At 48.6% G+C, this 22,536-nt stretch overlaps 1 protein-coding gene across 1 annotated transcript in view; it reads left to right on the top strand.

Moving 5' to 3' along the window:
- The first annotated feature begins 545 nt into the window (after positions 1-545).
- tmem45a (transmembrane protein 45a) overlaps positions 546-22,536 on the top strand; it is a 126,671-nt gene continuing 104,680 nt past the window's right edge. Inside the window, exon 1 of the mRNA XM_038801735.1 lies at positions 546-951. The gene's annotated coding sequence lies outside the window, so the exon portion shown is untranslated. The remainder of the gene's footprint in view (positions 952-22,536) is intronic.

The following is a 22,536-nucleotide window of genomic DNA, read 5'->3' as shown; positions in this document are numbered from 1 at the left end:
TTCCTGCTTGTGGGTGGGGTGTAAATTTGGAAGAAAATGTGAAAATGGAGAATAAAAATATTTTACAAAAAAAACCTCAGTATCCTTGGCATAATACGATGTTTTATCCCATTGAAGCATCACAGGGCGCTTCAGCATGGGTGCCAGTTTAAGAGAGCCATGTTTGTTGCTAAAGTAAAGAGTTGCCCGTCTCCTTCAACCTCACCCCACAATAAAGAGGCTGATCAGTTCACTCATAGCAAAACAGCTGCCAATGAGGAAGACCTGGCCTTGCAGGAGAAGCAGGGAGGGAACCTCAAGCTGCCTCTCAGCGGCACGAACTGGACGCGTGGGCAATTAGGAAATGAACTCATTTTTTTCTGAAGCGCAAGAGTCCCTTCAACTGAAATCAGTTGGAGAAATCAACGTGGCACCGCTGCAGAATCAGTCCGCTCGTCAGCACCAAACCAAATTTGATCTGGATGCCTGGAGTTTTTTTTTGCGTGACAGAAACATTCAAGATCGAACGTCGTGCGATCAAGAAAAATCCGTGTGGGATGTTTGGTCGAATCAAACCACCTGGACTTGCCACATCGACCCTTCGGACAGAGAGAGGGGCAAAATAAAGGGTTTGTGGTGTGAGTGCCCGCAGTTACTCTGTCTGCCCGGGAGGTGGCGCCGGCGCCCGGGGAGTGATTGACAGCTCGGCCGACCATTGGGAGGTGGCGGCTGAGACGTGCGGCCCGGGCGCTGACCAATAGGCATCAGGCGGAGGCGGGGGCCCACCGGTCTGAATTCCTCACAGCGGGGTCCGCCGCCGAGTTAAAGTTTGGGGCAGCTTTTGAAACATTGGCGCGGCTTCAACACACACAAAAGAGGCGATGGAAGTATGACATCCAGAACATCTGGAGCAAGGATCTCTTCACTCTGCGAGAGGGGAGGCTGCATGGAGCATCTTTTCAGCACTTTGGGGCAAGTGAATCAATATTTAAAAAGGTCAAAACTTTTAAAGAGCTGAAATCCGACCGCTTGTTCTATTTTACCTCTGCTTTTGTCTCTCTCATTACTGTTCTCCAAAAGCAATAAGTGGGTGGCTTCAATCGCCCTGAGACCTTTATTTGACTCATTGTCTGACTATGAAGCATCCGTGACTCGAAGTTAAATTCCCGGGCGCAGATTTGGGACTGAATCGTTTACTAATCTGCAACGTTTCCCTCATCAACCCCCCCCCCCCCCCCCCCCCCCCCCACTCCTTTTGACATATGGAAACAGTTAGTTATCAGGACAGGAGCATAACAAAAGCAGAAAATGTTCAGCAGGTCTAGCAGCCTCTGTGAAGAGACAGAGAGAGACAGACAGAGTTCACTTTTCAGGTTGGTAATATTTTTGTTGTTGCAATCTCTAAGCCAGACTGTGTTTGTCTAAGTAAGGGCAATGAGAGACTTCTGAGAGTTTGTTCCCTCGGTTGCTCCAGAGGCTTTCTATTTTAGATGTTGGTCTTCTAGACCCAGCAGAGTGGATTAGCAAAATGAATGACCTCCTTCTGCACTGTAGGGATTCTGTGAAAAGGGCACTTTTCATTTCGAATTTGATCATATCTGACGCTGTCTCTGATTTTTATGTCGTTTACTTTAATCTCTTTCACTATTCAAGCATTAGTTTGGAAGATGGGTGACTCTGAATAATGTCCTTCCCCGTGCCCATGTGCAGTTCGATATTGCACACACTACTCGACAAACATGCACTTATGCAGGGTTGGACTGATAGCATTTATTACACCTCCTGCCCCAACGTATTAATTTATCCCATAATATGTTAAAACAACGTTGTTATTTCTAGTGGAGTGTTGACTAGGGCAATCCTGATTGGTGTAGATTTAGGTCTGAGTGAGGATCTTATTTCAGATTTTCAATGTTTTGGATGGAATTGTTCAGTTTAAAAAAATATATAATTGAGTCACTTTTATGTAGAATCAAGCGCCATAACCATTTCTAACCAACATCAGTGGCACATTCGGCTGCACGTCAACAATTCTTCCAAAAGAAGCCAGTTGTGTAAATATTTCTGAGAAAGAAATCTGAAGTTTAAAAAATGTCTTTTTTATTTGTTGCAAAAAATATTTCATTACAATAAATGATGGCGTGAAATTATGTTTTAAAAAACTATATTTGCGGAAACACTGATTTTTGATTTTGATTTATTATTGTCACATGTATTAGTATACAGTGAAAAGTATTGTTTTTTTGCACGCTGTACAAACAATGCATACCGTACATAAGGAAGGAGGGAGAGACTTCAGAATATCATGTTACAGTTATAGCAAGGTGCAGAGAAAAGATCAACTTAATACGAGGTAGGTCCATTCAAAAGTCTGATGGCAGTAGGAAAGAAGCTGTTCTTGAGTCGGTGGTACGTGATCTCAAACTTTGGTATCTTTTTCCTGACGGAAGGAGGTGGAAGAGAGTATGTCCGGGGTGCGTGGGGTCCTTAATTATGCTGGATGCCTTTCTGAGGCAGCGGAAATTATAGATAGAGTCAATGGATGGCGGGGGGGGGGGGGGGGGGGGGGGGGTAGTAGAAACAGATTCATCTGTGACTTTCAAAAAGGAATTGGATAAGCATTTGAAGGGTTACAAGAAGATGTAATATTGGGAGTGGAAATAGTTAAGCTGTGTTGTGAATGTGATTCACACCGGATTATAATCTGTATACTGTATACATGTGCCTATATTGTAAGTGCAGTTGCACTACCTGACCACCAGAGGCAGTAGCTCTGGGAATGCTCGAGAATTGTACTGGGCTTCTCCCTTGGTTCCGCCCAGGACTCCTCCCCCTTGAGCTGCTGTATAAAGATCAGTGCCACATGGTCAGCCGGCCAGTTCACCGAAAGTTCAATGGCTAACCGGCTGGCTCTGTTGTGAGTATATTAAAACCGCTATTCTAATCCTACAAGCACGTGTCCGTAGAATTGTTGGTTCCAACAATCTGCTCTTTCAGAGAGCTGTCATGGACTCGACTGGCCAAATGGCCTTGTTTCATTCTGGTGCAATTCTGTTAGTCTAACTGACCACTCTCTACAAAGTTTTACTCTTGTGAAAATTAGGAATAATTTTCCATTTAAAACAAACACATTTTATCCTACTATGATTGGTGTATGGCACTGTACATTGTGAGACATATAAACCAGTAATGTTCTGGGCTGCACCTTTGACCTGCTGTATGCTAGCTATTCTCAGTTGGGACACTTTTGTATAATTGATTTAAATACCCCTGGGTCAAGGAACAGGAAATCAGTTAGGGTTTCTGATCTTATCAGAAATGTGAGGGCACGGTCAAACTCAATCAGTGAAGTTCCCACAGTTGACCACTCTGTGGGCATGCATTGTCAGGATTCACATGTGCAGTAACGACTCCTTGAGCATCTGATATGTCAGGAACTGTACAAATTTAAAAGAGCAGGAAGAGAAAATAATTGGCATGAGGCAAATGCCACACAAAATCAGGATGATAATATGCACTCTAATTTTACCTTGGATGTCAGTGGTTGGCATGGTTGGTTTGATGGTTCAATAGGTAGATATTCCTGATATACAGATCGTGAAAGTCCCAGGCTTAATCCGTCAACAAAGACATTGGTTATATCATGTTGTTGTGAGATATATGAAGTTGAGGTTACAATCAGTTCAGCCATGTTCTCACTCACCTGATGAATGAGTAGTGCAATGAAAGCTAGTGATTCCAAATAGACCTGTTGGACTTTAACGGTGTTGTAAGACCTCTTACTGTGCCCACCCTAGTCCAACGCTGGCATCTCCACATCATGTTCTTATTGAATGACAGAGTGGGCACAAGGGGTTGAATGGCCTACTCCTGTTTCAAATTCATATGTTCAGGTTGTCACGTGTGTAAATTTGCCAATCCTATACCATTTGGGAGCATGGAAAGGGCAAAGACCCGAGTGCTGATTTTCTAATCATCAAGCATTAGGCTATGAGATTGATTCATTGAGCCTATAGTGATGTTTCTTTGTACTTAATATGTGTTACAATTTTTGTGAAGTTCTTCACAAAAGTTTAAAACAGGAATACCATAATTTGTCAGTGGTAGGCTTAAGTAGATTCCACCTTTAGTACATGAAAGAGAAAATGCTGGAAAATCTCAGCAGGTCTGGCAGCATCTGTAGGGAGAGAAAAGAGCTAATGTTTCGAGTCTGATGACTCTTTGTCAAAGCTTTGACAAGTTTAGAACAGGAATACCATAATTTGACAGTGTTAGGCTTAAGTAGATTCCACCTTTAGTACATGAAAGAGAAAATGCTGGAAAATCTCAGCGGGTCTGGCTGCATCTGTAGGCAGAGAAAATATCTCACATTTTGAGTCTGATGACTCTTTGTCAAAGCTTTGACAAAGAGTCATCGGACTCAAAATGTTAGCTCTTTTCTCTCCCTACAGATGCTGCCAGACCTGCTGAGATTTTCCAGCATTTTCTCTTTCGTTTCAGATTCCAGCATCCGCAGTAATTTGCTTTTATTTAGTACATGAAATGTTGGCTCAGCAGATCATTGATAACATTCTGATATTAAGCAAATTATTGCCAATTGAGGTTACACAGTATACCCAATGCTGTTAGATAGGTAAAAAACATGTTTTATTGTTTTTAATTTGTCGATCTCCCAGTTGATTTTATGAAGAGCAATCTCACTTTATCTCTTTAAAAATGTTTCCCACCAAGTTTCCTTCGCCCCTTTCGTTTCAGAAAGTGTTGCTTCTCAATGGCATATGGTTCAAGGGGTATGGTTGCCCTCCTGGTAGCTTGCCTTAACTGTTCATGTGTGAAGTTTGACAATGAGTATCATTGGACATTTTTACCATGAGGAAATTGGATCAATGTCAGTCTTGGTCCTGTGCTTACTCAGTGTCCACACAGAGCTTCCAGCAGAGGCCACTGCACAACAGGCAGGAGCAGGAACCCTGGAAAATGTTGTTTTGCACTTGTTAAGAACCCCGTTGATGTTTAGGCCGAGGCATTCCAAATCCCAGAAGGGAAACTTAGAACGCCATTTCTTAACTGATTTACTTTTTGATTTGGGGAAAAAAACGTGATAAAAGAGATGAAACCTGGCAAGGAAGGGGGTCAGTCTCATTATCAATATTCAAGTAATAAGTTGTTTATTAAATTTAAAACACACCAGAAAGGGAACCACAAAGAACAATATCTACAATAATGGTTACTCAGACAGTATGCTTAAATTATCATCCCATCCATCTATGTATTTACATTGTTTATTTTATGTTTGCCCGATTATGTACTTTCTTTTTATGTACGGAATGATCTATTTGAGCCGCACACAGAACAATACTTTTCACTGTACCTCGGTACACGTGACAATAAACCAATCCAATCTAAATCTATCCACTTTCTTAAACTCCAAGAATACACCTTCTCCAAAACAACATCCCATAGGTTTTAACACTAATGAATCAAATCCAACAAATAATTATCACACATGACCTGTAGCTTCCTTGTGGGGACCTTCTGGTTTAGAGTAGAATGTCTGGGGTCTCACACAGATAGACCTCTGCTGCTTTCTTTTCTGCACAACAGCTTGATTCTCTGAGAGAATCTAGGTGCCTAGACTGTTAAGTCTCCACTTTGCGAAATAAAGTATCTGTTTCACCTCGCTACTAGGCCAGTCTGCAAGTCCTCATTGCAGCTAAATCCTTATCAGTTTGTTTTTTAGCCAATTCTTTACTTTTCATTTAATTTCAACTTCCTGAAACGCTCTTTAAAGTCGTATGTTGAACACAGATTGCCGTTCACCAACTATTGTTCCAGTTGAGATAAGGCAGTTCAATAAAATTTGGATAACCAGGTACAGAATAGTGCCACACTTTATCCATGGGATTAAAGGATGAGTCAGCTATGCCTTTCTCTTATTTCTAACCTCTGTGTCCCTGCCATTCCCTTTGCAGTTGAAATGCCATATCTCGATTCACTACCTGACTTAAAGACCAATTTGAGAATGGGAGTTCAATGTGTGTGGTTTAATGGCCATTGATTCCTGTCCTTGGAAGACTTGCTGTTGTCGTGAATAAATTGCATTTGAAATTATACCTGGAGGTTTCAATTCTAATTGATTGACATGATTTTTTTGGCACAACCTGATTCATTCTAATTGGAATTCTAAGTAGCACATATGAATAATTATAACCTTAATACCACTGATTAATCCTGTTCTTCACAGGCACAGCGGAACAAAGAAACATTTTTTTAAAAATGCTGGTCTCGTAGGTAACACATGACATCTTGTTCACTACTAAAAATGTGAAAAAAATCCTTTATTGGTCTGTAGGCTCTCGATCTGCAACCATCTTCCTCCTCTCTCCTGGTTAGTAACCTAAACCAAGTAATCAAATATTTATTCCCATTGTTTCCAGTTTTCTACATGTTTTAACCCTCCTTTGCTTAAGTAACTGAGGGTTGGTTTCATGGACAGTGACAACCATTCAGGATTTCGCCAAGCGACAATCAATTATGTGCAGAAAAATAAATATTTAAAAAGCACCTTTCACGCCCTCAGTGCTCAAAGTGCTTGTCAGTCAGTTAATTTCTTCTGAGGTGCATTGACTATTATGTAGGCAAATATGGGAGTTAGTTGTTTCACAAACAGCAATCGGATAAATAACCTATTTTCGTAGATCACGGCGTTTATGTCGACCTTCAAAGCCTCAAATTGTTTCAATAAAATGGGGGTTAACTTATACGCCAAGTATAAAATATGAACCACTGGTGTTGGTGTAGGTGGTCGCCATTTTGAAATGTGAAAGAAACGTAACACTGGTAATTGAAATTAATGCAATTTGAAAGATTTTATTGAATGAATTGATTCTACAAAACTACCTTTAACCACAATCAATACTTAAAAAGGAAACAGCAAATTCATTGTCTTCGATGTCTGACATGAAGAGTTCATCAGACTCATTCTGAATCACTTTGGCAGGGCATCATCCATCATAAAATCCCCACTCTGGATTAGATTTGGTGCTTTTGATTTCATAATCATCTTCTCCGCCCATTGAATTGGATTTACCCACCATATTTGAACGACCCGATGGCAGTTGGTGCAGTTGATGACAAAACCACACAAAATACCAGGCTTTACTGAAGGTTCCCTCTTTGTGAAGTTTTTTAAAAAACTCTGTCAACAATCTACCTGTTCCAGTAGTGGGCATTCTGTGAGGCCTACCCGGGTTCTGAGTGCGGCCCAGGAGACATATTGTTGGCTGTTGCCCATGTGCAGAGTTGCCAGATTCTGCTTGTATCATCCGTTTAGTTTTCTTTTATGTTGACCATGAGAGCCGTGCAATCCCTCTGTGTCTAATCAAAGGATAAATATTTATGGTATTTTTACCATTTGAAGTTGATGACAGCTCTATTAAGATATGAATGATTAAGCATTTTCTATAACTTATTGTGAAATATTCAGTGTGTGTTAAATGCTTTCTTATTCCTGGGGTCATGGTTAGTAAAGAAGTCTGATTTCAACCTTGAGGCCCATTGAGATGATGGAGGGCCACTCATGCACCTCCCTCGCTAACCTAGGTTTCCCATCAACGACCGATTCCATTTTGTGCGAGCATGATCCTTGAATGGCTTGTTGAGGCACACTCAAAAGTTGAACAACGGAAGTTCAATTCCTATGGTTTAATTGCAATTTTCCTGTTATTTCTTCTAGTTAACTTCTAGTCACTCTAGTTAAGATCTGGTTAAATGCATGTTAAACAAAGGTGTTTGCATGTATAGATGTTTTGCCTTCAGTGTGGGTGTTTTGGTTTCAGTTCAAACTATGTTTCTGTTGTGCTGAGAGAGTTTACAATGGGAAAAGTAAACATGAGCTTGGAGGAGGAATGAGATGTTGCTCAGCAACCAGGGCACTTTTAGGGAGAAGATATTTTTGAATTTAGTTTTAACTGGAAGCCAGAGTAGAGAAGAGCTTCACAGGCAGAGAGGGAACATCTCTCGCAGCTTTGCTCAAAGAAAAGCCATACAATGGAGTAAGGAGCAAGAAAGCAAGTGCCAGAAATCTAAATAACAGCTAGTTAAGGAAACTAGAGAAATGAAGAGAGGTTTCCAGGAAGTTTGAAGTTAAAGGAGCAGAGGAAACGGGAAGTAGAATAGGGTCCTGTTCATCAAAGACATTGACAGAGCCAAGAAGGAGTTGGCTAGTGAGAAGCCAGAAAGATATCTGACGTGATTCTAAGGTTTGTGAAGTTGAAATAATTTTAGAAATCGGTGGGTGGATCTCAGAGTTCGTGTAAAACCATCCAAGTCAAGGAATCCTGAAAGGAGGGTTAAAACATTTAGAGGCAGTTCCTTGATGAAAACAGCTGAGAAAGGAACTGTTTGAAAGAAGATTTTAAAGCATGTCGTTTTGTGAGTGGAGTTTGGAAACACTCATATGACGGTGATCTGGGGAGAATTTGAGGAGAAATCCTTGGCAAGTAGGATTAAGGAGAATCCCAAAGCTTTTTATCCATATGTAAAAGGCAAGAGGGTGGCCAGGGAAAGGATTGGACCGCTTAAGGACAATGGGGGGGGGGGGGGGGGATCTTGACAATGGGGGGAATAATGGGGGGAATCTATGTGTTGAGCCAGAAGAAATGGCCGAGGTACTAAACGAATACTTTGCATCAGTGTTCACTAAAGAAAGGGACTTTGTGGAAGTTGATTCTTGGGTAGGATGTGTAGACAGTGTGGATCATGTTAACATCGAAAAAGAGGAGGTATTGGGTATTTTAAAAGATATTAAGGTAGATAAGTCTCCTGGGCCAGATGGGATTTATCCCAGAATACTGAGGGAAGCTAGGGAGGAAATTGCGGGCCTTGACTGACATCTTTGTATCCTCATTGGTTACAGGTGAGATCCCAGAGGACTGGAGAATAGCTAATGTGGTACCGCTGTTTAAGAAAGGAAGCAGGGATAATCCTGGAAACTATAGGCCGGGGAGCCTCAAGTGGGTACTAGGTAAATTATTGGAGAGAATTCTCAGGGACAAGATTTATTCCCATTTGGAAACAAATGGACTCATAAGCGATAGATTGCATGGTTTTGTGAACGGGAGGCCTTACTAACTTGATTGAGTTTTTTGAGGAGGCGACAAAGATGATTGATAAGGGGAGGGCGGTGGATGTTATTTACATGGACTTCAGTAAAGCCTATGACAAGGTGCCTTATGGCAGACTGCCACAAAAGGTGAAGTCACATGGGATCAGAGGTGAGGTGGTAAGATGGATACAGAACTGGCTCGGTCACAGAAGGCAAAGGGTAGCAGTAGAAGGGTGTTTTTTCTGAATGGAAGGTTGTGACTGGTGGTGATCCACAGGGATCGGTGCTGGGGCCTCTGTTGTTTGTGGTGTACATAAACGATTTGGAGGTAAATGTAGCCGGTCTAATTATTAAGTTCGCAGATGACACCAAGGTTGGTGGAGTGGCAGATAGTGTTGAGGATTGTCAGAAGATACAGCAGGACATAGATAGTTTGGAGACTTGGACAGAGAAATGGCAAATGGAGTTTAATCCGGACAAATGTGATGTAATGCATTTTGGTAGGTCTAACATCGAGGGCAAATATACTGTAAATAGTAAAACTCTTAGGAATATAGAAAGTCAGAGAGATCTCGGCGTGCAGGTCCAAAGATCTTTGAAGGTGGCAACACAAGTGAACAAGGTAGTCAAGAAAGCATATGGAATGCTTGCCTTCATTGGACGGGGCGTCGAGCATAAAAACTGGCAAGTCATGCTACAGTTGCATAGAATCTTGGTAAGGCCGCACCTGGAATATTGCGCACAATTCTGGTCGCCACACAATCAGAAGGATGTGGAGGCTTTGGAGAGGGTACAGAGGAAGTTTACCAGATTATTGCCTGGTCTGGAGGGTGTTAACTATGTGGAGAGGCTGAATAGACTCAGACTGTTTTCATTAGAAAGATGGAGATTGAGGGGTGACCTGATAGAAGTCTACAAGATTAGGAGGGGCATGGATAGAGTGGACGGGCAGGCACTCTTTCCCAGGGTGGAGGGGTCAGTCACCAGGGGGCATAGGTTTAAGGTCTGTGGGGCAAAGTTTGGAGGAGATGTGCAAACAGGTTTTTTCGCAGAGGGTGCTGAGTGCCTGGAACGCGTTGCCAGGGGAGGTTGTGGATGCAGATACATGAACGCCGTTCAAAAGGCATCTTGACAAATACATGGTTAGGATGGGTATAGCGGGATACGGCACAAGGAAGTGCTCACTGTTTTGGTAGAGGTTGGTATCATGACTGGTACAGGTTGGAAAGCCAAAGGGCCTGTTCTTGAGCTGTATTGTTCTTTGTATCCACAGAAAATCGATTTAGTGACACCTGCCACTGCGTTTCAGAATAGGGTTTTCCTTGAAATCTGCGTACATTTGTGACATTAGGTTCGGTAGCATGGTGGACGTCAGATTTAGCACTGTTGCTTCACAGCGCCAGGGTCCCAGGTTCAATTCCCGGCTTGGGTCACTGTCTGTGCGGAGTCTACATGTTGTCCCTGTGTCTGCATGGGTTTCCTCCAGGTGCTCCGGTTTCCTCCCACATGTCCCGAAAGACATACTGTTAGGTGAATTGGACCTTCTGAATTCTCCCTCTGTGTACTCGAACAGGTGCAGAGTGTGGCGACTAGGGGCTTTTCACAGTAACTTCATTGCAGTGTTAATGTAAGCCTACTTGTGACAACAAAGATGATTATTTATTCAATGGGAGTGAAGGAGTATTATATTATAGTCAAATGATTTTGTCCTGTCGGCCATACAGATTAGTACCACCCTGAATCTTGTCTTCTCATGTCCTCTGGTCTTTTCACAGGACGTTTTCAAACTATTCATACATGTTGTCGAAATGACCTAATGGGTCTTGTGTTTTTGCCATAGTCTGGTGGTGAATGGCTGGAAACTGGTAACTTTGGCATCAAGTTCTTTTGCTAGTGACTTCCGGTGTGCAGCATGGAGTGAGTGAGCACACAGAGGCAGCTCCAGCCCAAGGTTACAGAAAAGAGCTCTTTTTTGGGCGGCACGGGTTGGAATTTCGATGAAAAGCCATAGGTGAATGTTCGAGGAGTACTTTCCCCCAGGAATAGTATGTTTCTTGGTTATCAGACCCTCAGAAACAGTGCAAGATTGGGCGGAAGCAGCAGCAAACAAAAGCCTCTACAAGCAGGCAGGTGGGGGAAGGGCCAGCTTATAGGTCTCAAGCTGACTTGAGGGCCTTTATGAAAGCTGAATTCTAGCAGCAGTCGACGCTGTCCCGACGAATCCCAGTGGGGAAGGTGTCTAGAGGAGCATTCCCCATAATTTATGGTGCTCACCCGGAGTGGGGCAAAGGAAAAAGCTGCAGCAGCTCCCCAAGAAAAGCAGGGGAAGAAAGACAAAATGGCGGCCGGCGGAACACCCGAGGACTGGTGGAAGTGGGCGCAGGAGCAGCAAGCCTCTCTTCTGCGCTGTTTTGCGGAGCTGAAGGCTGAGTTGCTGGACTCCCTGAATGCAACTACAAACAAGCTGCTTGGGACCCAGGCGGCACAGGAGGTGTCGATTCGGGAGTTGCAGCAGCAGGCCGCTGAGAGGGAGGAGGAGGCCGTGGTCCTCGTGGGGAAAGTGGAGTTGCACGAGGCACTTCACAAAAAGTGGCAAGACCGCTTGGAGGAGCTGGACGTTCGCACGAGGTGAAAGAATTTGAGGATCCTGGGCCTGGCGGAGGGGCTGGAGGGGTTGGATCTCCCGTCGTACGTGACCACAATGTTGAGCTCGTTGATGGGAGCGGGGTCCTTCCATTTGCCCCTGGAGCTTGAGGGAGCTCACAGAGTGCTGGCCAGCAGGCCTAAGGCAAATGAACCCCCGCGGGCGGTACTGGTGCGGTTCCATCGATTTAGTGACCGGGAGTGTGTGCTGCGCTGGGCCAAGAAAGAGAGGAGCAGCAAGTGGGAGAATTCGGTGGTGCGAATCTACCAGGACTGGGGTGCGGAGGTGGCAAAGCGGCGGGCGGGGTTCAACCGGACGAAGGCGGTGCTGCATGCCAAGCAGGTCAGATTTGGAATGCTGCAGCCTGCGCGTCTGTGGGTGATATATAAGGACCGGCACCACTACTTCGAGTCCCCGGAGGAGGCGTGGGCCTTTGTACAGGCGGAGAAGCTGGACTCGAACTAGGGTCTGGGGACACACTATGGCCGTTGCTGTTTTCGCTGTTGCTGTTCTTCAATTTTGACAGGTGTTATTTTTATGCTGGTTTTCTTTTTGCTCTGTTTCCGGGTGGGTTTGTCTGTTGGGTATGGGTGTGGGGTATGTGGGGAACGTCGGGGGTATGTGCTTTATATGTTCTCTTCTGTACGGGGCTGGGGGTTGGGGTGAAACTGGATTTTGAGGAGCTGCGTCAGAAGGGTGGGGTCTGGCAGTGTGAAAGCGCGGGCTTTCCTCTGGATGTCCGCGCTGCGGGGCAGGGGGGGGCTGAGCTGGAGGTGGGGGCGTGGCCTTCACTGGTTTTCTTTCCCCCGCTGAAGCGGTGTCAAGGAGGTGTGGCAAGAGGGGGATGACCCCATGCCGGGAGGAGATGGGTTTTGGCGGGAGCTGCCGGGTCAGCAGAAGTCAGCTGACTCACGGAAGTACCATGGAGGGTGCGTTGCGGCTAGGAGGGGTCCTAGCCTGGGGGGGGGGTGGGGGAGGGGGGATACCGGGTTGCTGCTGGAATGGCCAGGAAGGAGCTGGTGTGGGCCGGGGGGGGGGGTAGAGGAGAGGCGTTATCGCCATGGGGAACGGGTCAGGCGGGGCGAGCTGGCCTGGGGCGAGCAGTCGATAAGCTATGGCTAGCCGGCGGGGGAGAGGGGCAGGTTGCCCTCTGATCCGGCTGATTACCTGGAACGTGAGGGGGCTGAATGGGCCGGTTAAGAGAACTAGGGTATTTTCTCATCTGAAGGGGATGAAGGCGGACGTGGCTATGCTCCAGGAGACCCACTTGAAGGTGGTGGACCAGGTTCGTCTGAGGAAGGGGTGGGTGGGGCAGGTTTTTCACTCAGGATTGGACGCGAAGAACCGGGGGTGGCGATTCTGGTGGGGAAGAGGGTGGCGTTCGAGGCGGCTGAGGTGGTGTCGGACAAGGAGGGCAGATATATTATGGTGAAGGGTAGGCTGCAGGGAGAGAAGGTGGTGCTGGTTAATGTATATGCCCCGAATTGGGATGATGCCGGCTTCATGAGGCGCTTGTTGGGCCGCATTCCGGACCTGGAGGCGGGGGGCCTGATCATGGGGGGAGACTTTAACACAGTGCTGGATCCCACACTGGACCGGTCCAGTTCAAGGACGGGTAGGAGACCGGCGGCGGCCAAAGTGCTGAGGGGGTTTATGAACCAGATGGGAGGGGTGGATCCCTGGAGATTTGGAAGGCCGAGAGCGCGGGAGTATTCCTTTTTCTCCCATGTCCATAGGGTCTATTCCCGAATAGATTTTTTCGTCCTGAGCAGGGGATTGATCCCGAAGGTGCAGGATGCAGAGTATTCGGCCATAGCGATTTCAGACCATGCTCCGCACTGGGTTGATCTGGAGATGGGGGAGGCGCGGGACCAGCGCCCGCTCTGGCGCCTGGATGTGGGGATGCTGGCTGATGAGGAGGTGTGTAGGAGGGTCCGGGGAAGTATTGAGGGGTATCTGGATACCAACGACACGGGGGAGGTCAGGGTGGGGCTGGTCTGGGAGGCTCTGAAAGCAGTGATCCGGGGGGAGCTGATCTCCATCCGGGCCCATAGGGAAAGGAGGGAGAGGAAGGAGAGGGAGAGACTGGCGAGGGAGCTCCTGGATGTGGACAGGAGATACGCGGAGGCACCGGAGGAGGGGTTGCTGGGGGAACGGCGTAGTTTGCAGGCCAAATTTGACTTGTTGACCACCAGAAAGGCGGAGACACAGTGGAGGAGGTAGCAGGGCGCGGTATATGAGTATGGGGAGAAGGCGAGCAGGATGTTGGCGCATCAGCCTCGCAGGCGAGATGCGGCTAGGGAAATTGGTGGAGTGACGGATAGGGGTGGGAATGTAGTGCAGAAGGGGACAGAAGTAAATGGGGTCTTTAGGGACTTCTACGAGGAACTGTACCGGTCAGAACCTCCGATGGGGAGAGGGGGGATGGAGAGCTTCATGAACAGGTTATGTTTCCCAAGGGTTCAAGAGGAGCTGATAGAGGGGCTGGGGGCGCCGATAGAGTTGGAGGAGCTAGTCAGGGGGATTGGACAAATGCAGTCAGGTAAGGCGCCGGGGCCGGACGGGTTCCCGGTGGAATTTTATAAAAAGTATGCGGATCTGGTGGGCCCCCTGTTGGTGGGAGCCTTCAATGAGGCATGGGAGGGGGGGGCTTTGCCCCCGACGATGTCGCGGGCACTGATCTCTCTGATCCTGAAGCGGGATAAGGACCCCTTGCAGTGTGGATCATACAGGCCTATCTCGCTCCTCAATGTTGACGCTAAGTTGCTGGCGAAGATCCTGGCCACCAGGATAGAGGACTGTGTGCCAGGGGTGATACACGAGGATCAGACAGGATTTGTCAAGGGACGGCAGCTCAACACGAATGTGCGGAGACTGCTAAATGTTATTATGATGCCGGCAGTGGAGGGGGAGGCGGAGATAGTGGTGGCGCTGGATGCGGAGGAAGCGTTTGATAGAGTTGAGTGGGGGTACCTGTGGGAGGTGCTGGAGCGGTTCGGATTCGGGGAGGGATTCATCAAATGGGTGAGGCTGCTCTACGCGGCTCCGATGGCAAGTGTAGATACCAATGGAAGGAGATCGGAGTACTTTAGGCTCTACCGTGGGACCAGGCAGGGGTGCCCCCTGTCCCCCTTGCTCTTTGCACTGGCGATTGAACCTTTGGCTATGGCGTTGAGGGAATCAGGGAGATGGAGGGGTCTGGTGCGGGGTGGGGAGGAACATCGTGTATCGCTGTATGCAGACGACCTGCTGTTGTATGTGGCGGATCCAGAAGGGGGAATGCCGGGGGTGATGGAGCTGTTAGCGGAATTTGGGGGCTTCTCGGGCTATAAGTTAAATTTAGGCAAGAGCGAGGTATTTGTAGTACACCCGGGTGATCAGGAGGAGGGAATTGGGAGACTCCCATTTAAGAGGGCAGTGAAGAGTTTCAGATACCTGGGGGTTCAGGTGGCCAGGAGTTGGGGGACTCTCCATAAGCTTAATTTTACCAGGCTGGTGGAGCAGATGGAGGAGGAATTTAAAAGGTGCTACATAGTGCCGCAATCGTTGGCGGGTAGAGTGCAATCCGTCAAAATTACGGTTCTCCCGAGGTTCTTGTTCCTTTTTCAGTGTTTGCCCATCTTTATCCCTAGGGCCTTTTTTAGAAGGGTTACGAGCAGCATCATGAGCTTTGTTTGGGCGCATGGGACCCCGAGGGTGAAGAGGGTCTTCTTGGAGCGGGGTAGAGATGGGGGGGGCTGGCGTTACCCAATCTCTCGGGGTATTATTGGGCGGCCAATGTGTCGATGGTGCGCAAGTGGGTAATGGAGGGGGAGGGGGCAGCATGGAAACGGATGGAGAGGGCGTCCTGTGGAGATACAAGCCTGGGGGCCCTGGTAACGGCGCCGTGGCCACTCCCTCCTATGAGGTATACCACGAGTCCGGTGGTGGCGGCTACCCTCAAGATTTGGAGGCAGTGGAGGCGACATAGGGGAGAAGTGGGGGGCTCGATGGAGGCTCCGTTAAGGGGGAACCATAGGTTCGTCCCGGGGAACATTGATGGGGGATTTCAGGGTTAGCACAGAGCGGGCATCAGACAGCTGAGGGACCTGTTTATTGATGGTAGGTTTGCGAGCCTGGGGGAGTTGGAGGAGAAATTTGGGCTCCCCCGGGGAACATGTTCAGGTATCTGCAGGTAAAGGCATTTGTTAGGTGGCAGGTGGAGGGATTCCCTTCGCTTCCCGCAAGGGGGGTGAGCGACAGGGTGCTTTCGGGGGTCTGGGTCGGAGAGGGGAAGATATCTGATATCTACAAGGTTATGCAGGAGGCGGAGGAGGCGTCAGTAGAGGAGCTGAAAGCTAAGTGGGAGGGGGAACTGGGGGAACAGATCGAAGACGGGACATGGGCTGATGCTCTGGAGAGGGTTAATTCTTCCTCCTCGTGTGCGCGGCTTAGCCTCATCCAATTCAAGGTGCTGCACCGGGCCCACATGACTGGGACGAGGATGAGTAGGTTGTTTGGGGGTGAAGACAGGTGTGTCAGGTGCTCGGGGAGTCCAGCGAACCATGCCCATATGTTCTGGGCATGCCCGGCACTGGAGGAGTTCTGGAAGGTGGTGGCGAGGACGGTGTCGAGGGTGGTGGGATCCAGGGTCAAACCAGGATGGGGACTCGCGTTTTTGGGGTTGGGGTGGAGCCGGGAGTGCAGGAGGCGAAAGAGGCCGGTGTGCTGGCCTTTGCGTCCCTAGTAGCCCGGCGAAGGATCTTGCTACAATGGAAGGGTGCGAGGCCCCCAAGCGTGGAGACCTGGATCAATGACATGGCGGGTTTAATTAAGCTAGAGAAGGTCAAATTCGCCCTGAGAGGGTCGGTACAAGGGTTCTTTAGGCGGTGGCAACCTTTTCTCGACTTTCTGGCTCAACGATAGGGTACAGGGACAGTAGCAGCAGCAACCCGGGGGGAAGGGGGAGAAGGGGGAGGGAAAAGGGGGAGGGGAAAGGGGGGGAGGGAAAAGGGGGGGGAGGGAAAAGGGGGAGGGAAAAGGGGGGTGAGGGAAAAGGGGGGGAGGGAAAAGGGGGGGGGAGGGAAAAGGGGGGGAGGGAAAAGTGGGGGAGGGAAAATGGGGGGGGAGGGAAAAGGGGGGGGAAAGGGGGGGAGGGAAAGGGGGGAGGGGGAGGGAAAAGGAGGGGGGCGGACAATGACTATGTTTGTTTGTTTAATTTAAATTTATTTTTAAGTTCTTTTGTTGTTCATTGGGGTTGGGGTGGGTGGGGGGATGTGATACATGCGTTGATACGGTCTGGGGGTGTTACAGTTATTATGGGTTATTTTGTTGCATTTCATTGTTTGTCGTTATGTTTTATATTTTCTGTAAAAAATTCCAATAAAAATTATATTTAAAAAAAAATGTTCTTTTGCTAGTTTCACTGCCACAGCATTACATTTTTATTCTATACAGCAGCTATACAAACCAGCTGTTGCTCTGAAATCATTACTGGACTCCGGGTTTAAGCTGGCCCAATTAAGCGTGCATATATGAAAGTCTAGCACCAATTAAAGCTAGTCTGCAATACTCAAAGCCAGCCCACGTTTCTTACTGGGAGCCCGTTTAGCTCAGTTGGGTGGACAGCTAGTTCATGATACAGAGGGAAGCCAACAGTGCAGCTTCAATTCCCGTCAACCTTGTCCCTTGCCTGAGGGATGGTGATCCTCGGATTAAATCAGCTCTCCCCCTCAAAGGGGAAAGCAGCCATTGATCATCTGGGACTATAGTGACTTTACTTTAATAAGGTCACACAAAGGGCATATAAGATCAATTAATTTACTGTTCTTGGTGTTATTTGGAGCAATGTTGGCCAGGGTACCAAAAGAACTCCATGTGAACTTTAGCAGGAAAGGATAGTGTCAGTGCTAAATCCATTAAATAAATAATTGTAGTGATAACTCTCATCAGTGTCCTGTGGGTTAACTGAATGGGAAAATCCTGCCTGTACAGTGCTTTCACTTACTGAAATTGGTTTTAGCTGACTTGTGTAGAACATTTATGTTATTGAAAAGACTAAGTGCAAAATTGTTTGCAATAACTTTGTTGACGAGGCACATGTTTTCTGGAATGCAGTAGTGCGAGCTCGTGAATGGCCCTGTTAAGGCACCCATAACTGTTGATCGTGATTAGAATGCGAGCATGGCGATCTATTTTGATGAGGAATGTTGTGACCTTTTGACACTTGGCACAGAACTCCATCCAGTGACACCAATAGAAATGCAAGTGTGTTGCTGCCTCACTAGAAATCTGTCCATCGGAAGTGAAGTTGGTCGCTGAAGGCATTCAGCCTCATTTACAGCTTCTCTCATAATATCGCAACATATACCATCCCACATAGCATTACCAGGGATGGGTAAATATGTCGCATGTGACAGTCATGTTGCATAAAGTGCCAAGTATTAACAGTTGAACAATAAAACACCAAATAACCCCAACTTGACGTTGAATTTCATGAGCATCGATGATCGCCTCACCCGCAACATCCTTGGAACCACATTTGACCAAAAGCTTAACTGGACTGACCGCATGTGCAACATGGCTAACAGCACAGGGAAAAGGCTGGACATGCTGCACCTTCAGACTTCGCAAAGCATCTCAATCATCCAAAAGGCTGGAGTCAGACATGTGCAGGATTACCACCATTCACCGAGACAGAATAGGTTGACACAATCCAGTTTGTTTAGTACCTCTGCCGCTGGACTGAATATTCACTTCCACCACCACGACTACACTGTAGCTGCAGTATGTACAAGCTATATAATAAATTACAGAAACTCGCACACTTAATTCATGAGTATGTACCAGCTCCACGACCCCAGAAACAAGAAGGATAATCGTAGCAATTTATGGGAATGCCATCAGCGCCAAACCCCCGGCAGGTTACGTACCGTCTTGAATTGGACATATGGAAAATCTGCAGAAAGTGCTGGAGAAACGCAGCAGGTCGGATCGTACCTGTGGGGGAGAAAAAGTTTAAGGTTTTGAGTCTGATATGATTCCTCCTCAAAGGAGAGTAATATTGAACTCAAAATATTGACCCTGTTTCTCATTTTCTGTTTGTCCAGCGTGTTTTGTTTTTATTTCAGATCTTCAGCATCCGCAGTATTTTGCTCTTATTTTCTATGTACTTGTTTGCGTGTGTGATGTCACTCCTACATCTGGAATGCAGTAGTGTGAGCCTGTAAATGGCCCTGACAGTAGAAAGTTATGCATTTCAACTGGCGGAACGGCTGGAGAGATTTTCATCTTAATATTTCTAATGACAGCATTGTGACGAAACTTAATAAGCCGGGAGATGCTTCTTACAGAGGCGACAGTTCTCACTTTGTATTGGAGGGATTGCCATGAATGCAACATCACACCTGTACTTCTTTTGGTGTCACTGGATGGAGGTCTGTGCCAAGTGTCAAAAGGTTCTCATCAAAATGGATGGTCATGCTTGCATTCTAATTGGGATCAACGGTTATGGATGCCTCAAAAAGGACGGGGCTTCATAAGTGGAACTTAACAAAGCTGGTGGAGGAGGCCAGGGAGGATCTTAAGAGGTGGGATACACTGCACTTAACGTTGGCGGGGAGGGTCCAAGTGGTGAAAATGAATATTCTGCCGAGATTCCTGTTATCTTTCAGGCTCTTCCGATCTTTAGACCAAAGGTCTCCTTTTGGAAAGTGGACACGATCATCTTGGGCTTTGTATGGGCGGGGAAGGTGCCGAGGGTGGGGAGGACCCTGCTACAGAGTCAGAGGCAGCAGAGGGTTGGCGTTGCTAAACTCGCTTCATTATTATTGGGCGGCGACTGCGGACAAGGTGCGGCAGTGGTGGGAAGGAGAAGGGGTAGAGTGGTTAGGATGGAGGAGGAATCTTGGAAAGGGTCTAGTTTGAGGGCTATGGTGACGGTAGCGTTGACAATGGCTCAGAGTAGGGAGCCCAGTGGTGCAGCCCACAGTGAAGATATGAAATCAGCTGAGGAGGCATTTTAGGATGGAAGGGATCTCGATGCTAACGCTGCTGTGTGAGAATAATCGGTTTGAGCCGCAAGGGATGGATAGTGAAAACAGGAGGTGGAGGGAAGTGGGGCTGGTCAAGGTGAGGGATCTGTATTTGGAGGAAGGGTTCGCCAGTCTGGAGGAGCTAAGGGAGAGGGTAGAGCTGCCGAGGGGTAGTGAGTTCAGGTTACTGCAGGTTAGGATCTTTGCGCGAACAGAAGGTCTGGAGGGGATTCCCTAGGTTGCCGGGATACACCCTGCCGGAGTGACTGCTACTTCCGGATGTGGAAGGGGAGGGACAAATTGGGGATATATACAAGTGGCTGGGGGAGCAGCGAAGTGAGCGGGTGGTGAGGATCAAGGAGAAATGAGAAGTGGAGTTAGGAATGAAGATCAATTGGGGAGTATGGAGCGAGGCACTGTGAAGGGTAAACGGCACCTCCTCTTGTGCCAGGATGAACCTGATACAGTTCAAGGTGGTGCACAGGGTGCATATGACTCGGGAGAGAATGAGTGGGTTCTTTCAGGGGGTAGCAGATGAGTGTGAGAGGTGTGGGTGGGGGCCAGCAAATCACGCACACATGTTTTGGGGAGTTGTGAAAAATTAGGAAGATTCTGGGTGGGAATGTTTGCGGTCTTAGCCAGGATAGTGGAGGAGAGAGTGGACCTGGACCCTTTGGTGGCGATATTTTGGGTTTCAGAGAAGCCGGAGCTCATGGGGAGGAGGAAGGCCGATGTCTTGGCCTTCGCCACTCTGATTGCACGACGACAAATTTTGCTGGAGTGGTGGTCGGCATAGCCACTGGGGGTAGCGGCATGGTTGTCTGACCTGTATGACTTCCTGCGATTAGAGAAGATAAAGTATGAGTTAAGGGGCTCAGCAGGGGAATTTGAGAAAAGGTGGTGGATGTTTGTGACCGGGTTTGAGGAGATGTTCGTCGCAATGGAGGGGAGGGGGAGGGGGGGAAGGGGGAGTGAAAAAGGCGAAAAATCTGTACAGACTGTATAGTTGATTGTTGGGAAGTATGTTTCCCGAGGTGTTTATTTGCTGTAATCTCTTTTGATACATGTTTGTAATAAAATACATTTAGAAAATGGTCAACAGTTGGGTTCATCGTTCCTGAGACGAAGGGCTTGATTCTCCGCGATCGGCGCAACGGGCTGGCGCCGGCGTCAAAAACAGTGTGAACCACTCTGGGGTCGAGCCGACCGGAACGTCGAAAATCCTCTGGCCTGGAAGGGGCTAGTAACGGCGTGATGCTATTCGCGCCGGCGTCACCCGCCACTGATGCACTGTCATTGACGCTGCGCGGTGTCGCACCACAAAAGACGCCGCCGCCGGAGACCCGGCAAAATGGCAGTCTGCCGCGCAGCTCCGAGGTTCCAGGCGTGAGACATCGAGGCGCTCCTCTACACAGTGGAGCAGAGGAGGGAGGCCCTGTACCCCGGACACGGCCGCAGGGTCACACCACAGCTCAGCCGGCGCCTGTGGAGGGCGGTGGCAGAGGCCGTCAGCACCGTGGCCGTAACAGCCAGGACAGGCATCCAGTGCCACAAGAAGGTCAATGACCTTGTCAGGGTGGCCAGGGTGAGTACCTCCCGCCGATGGGCGGACGGCCGTACCTGAAACCTACATGGCTGCACCTACCCATGCTGGCTGTATTGGCAGGATGGGGTGTGAACCTCTGCCAACATACACACAACCGCTGGTCCGCATGTATAATTCTGCCTAACACTGTTGCCTTTCATCCCTTCCCCCCCACAGGAGAAGCGAGCACATAACAATCGGGAGTGTGAGAGAACCGGAGGGGGTCTACCGGAATTGTGGCCCCTCACTGTTCACAAAGAGAGGGCCCTGGACCTTGCAGGCGAACACGAGGACCTGGAGGTTGCGGATGCAGAGGTCGGGGGTGCACCACCAAGTGAGACCCCCAACTGCTTGCCCCCCTTCCCCCATCCCCCCCATTCCCCCCTTTCCCGCATCTCACCTTCGCCCGCTCCCTCCATCCTCCTCTGCGTGTCTAACCATGCGTGCTGTATTGTGTTTTGCAGGACTACACGTTGACCCACCCGTCCCTGCGGATGCTGACCGCCCCCAGGACGTACCAGGCCGCTCACGAGACAGGGACAGACCCGGCCCGTCAGGCATATGACGGCCCCACCCTGTGCCAGGCCACCCACGAGCCAGGGACAGACCCAGAATGCCAGGCATGCGACGCCCCTACCCTGTGCCAGTGCGGCGACGCCGGCGGGCCACACCCAGCGACGAGGAGGGCAGCCACAGCAACAGGCCCCTGTCCCAGTCGACTCGGGACACTGACACACATGACACAACCACCCAGGACACACACACCCAGGACACACACACACAGGACACACACACACACACAGGACACCAACGCACAGGACACCCTGTGGGGACTGATGGACAGGAAATACCAACCCAGGGGACCCCGGACTTTGGGTCGGATGAGGAGCACGCCATTACGCCACTGCTATCCCCTACACCCTCCACCACCGCAGGGACACTCATCTTGGTTGGGCACTTTAGCGATGAGGCCTCTGGTACACTAACTGGTGCGCACAACACAGCCGTCCTGGTACAGCAGGTGGTGGTAGGAACAACCGAGGGGCCGGGCAATCAGAGGGCAGCCGGGCGCAGGCAACCATCTGCCGCCCAGATGTGTCCCTGGTTCCTGGAGTTACCACACCCGCCCATAGACCCGATGCAGTCACGGACCCAGGAACGATCGAAGGGGTTGACGGCCGGCTTGCAGCAGCTGCAGATGGAAGAGTCC

Source organism: Scyliorhinus canicula, chromosome 7 (assembly GCF_902713615.1).
Source record: "Scyliorhinus canicula chromosome 7, sScyCan1.1, whole genome shotgun sequence".
NCBI lineage: Eukaryota > Metazoa > Chordata > Chondrichthyes > Carcharhiniformes > Scyliorhinidae > Scyliorhinus > Scyliorhinus canicula.
Note: the sequence above shows the minus strand (reverse complement) of the source record. Positions and strands in the feature narration are given on the sequence as shown.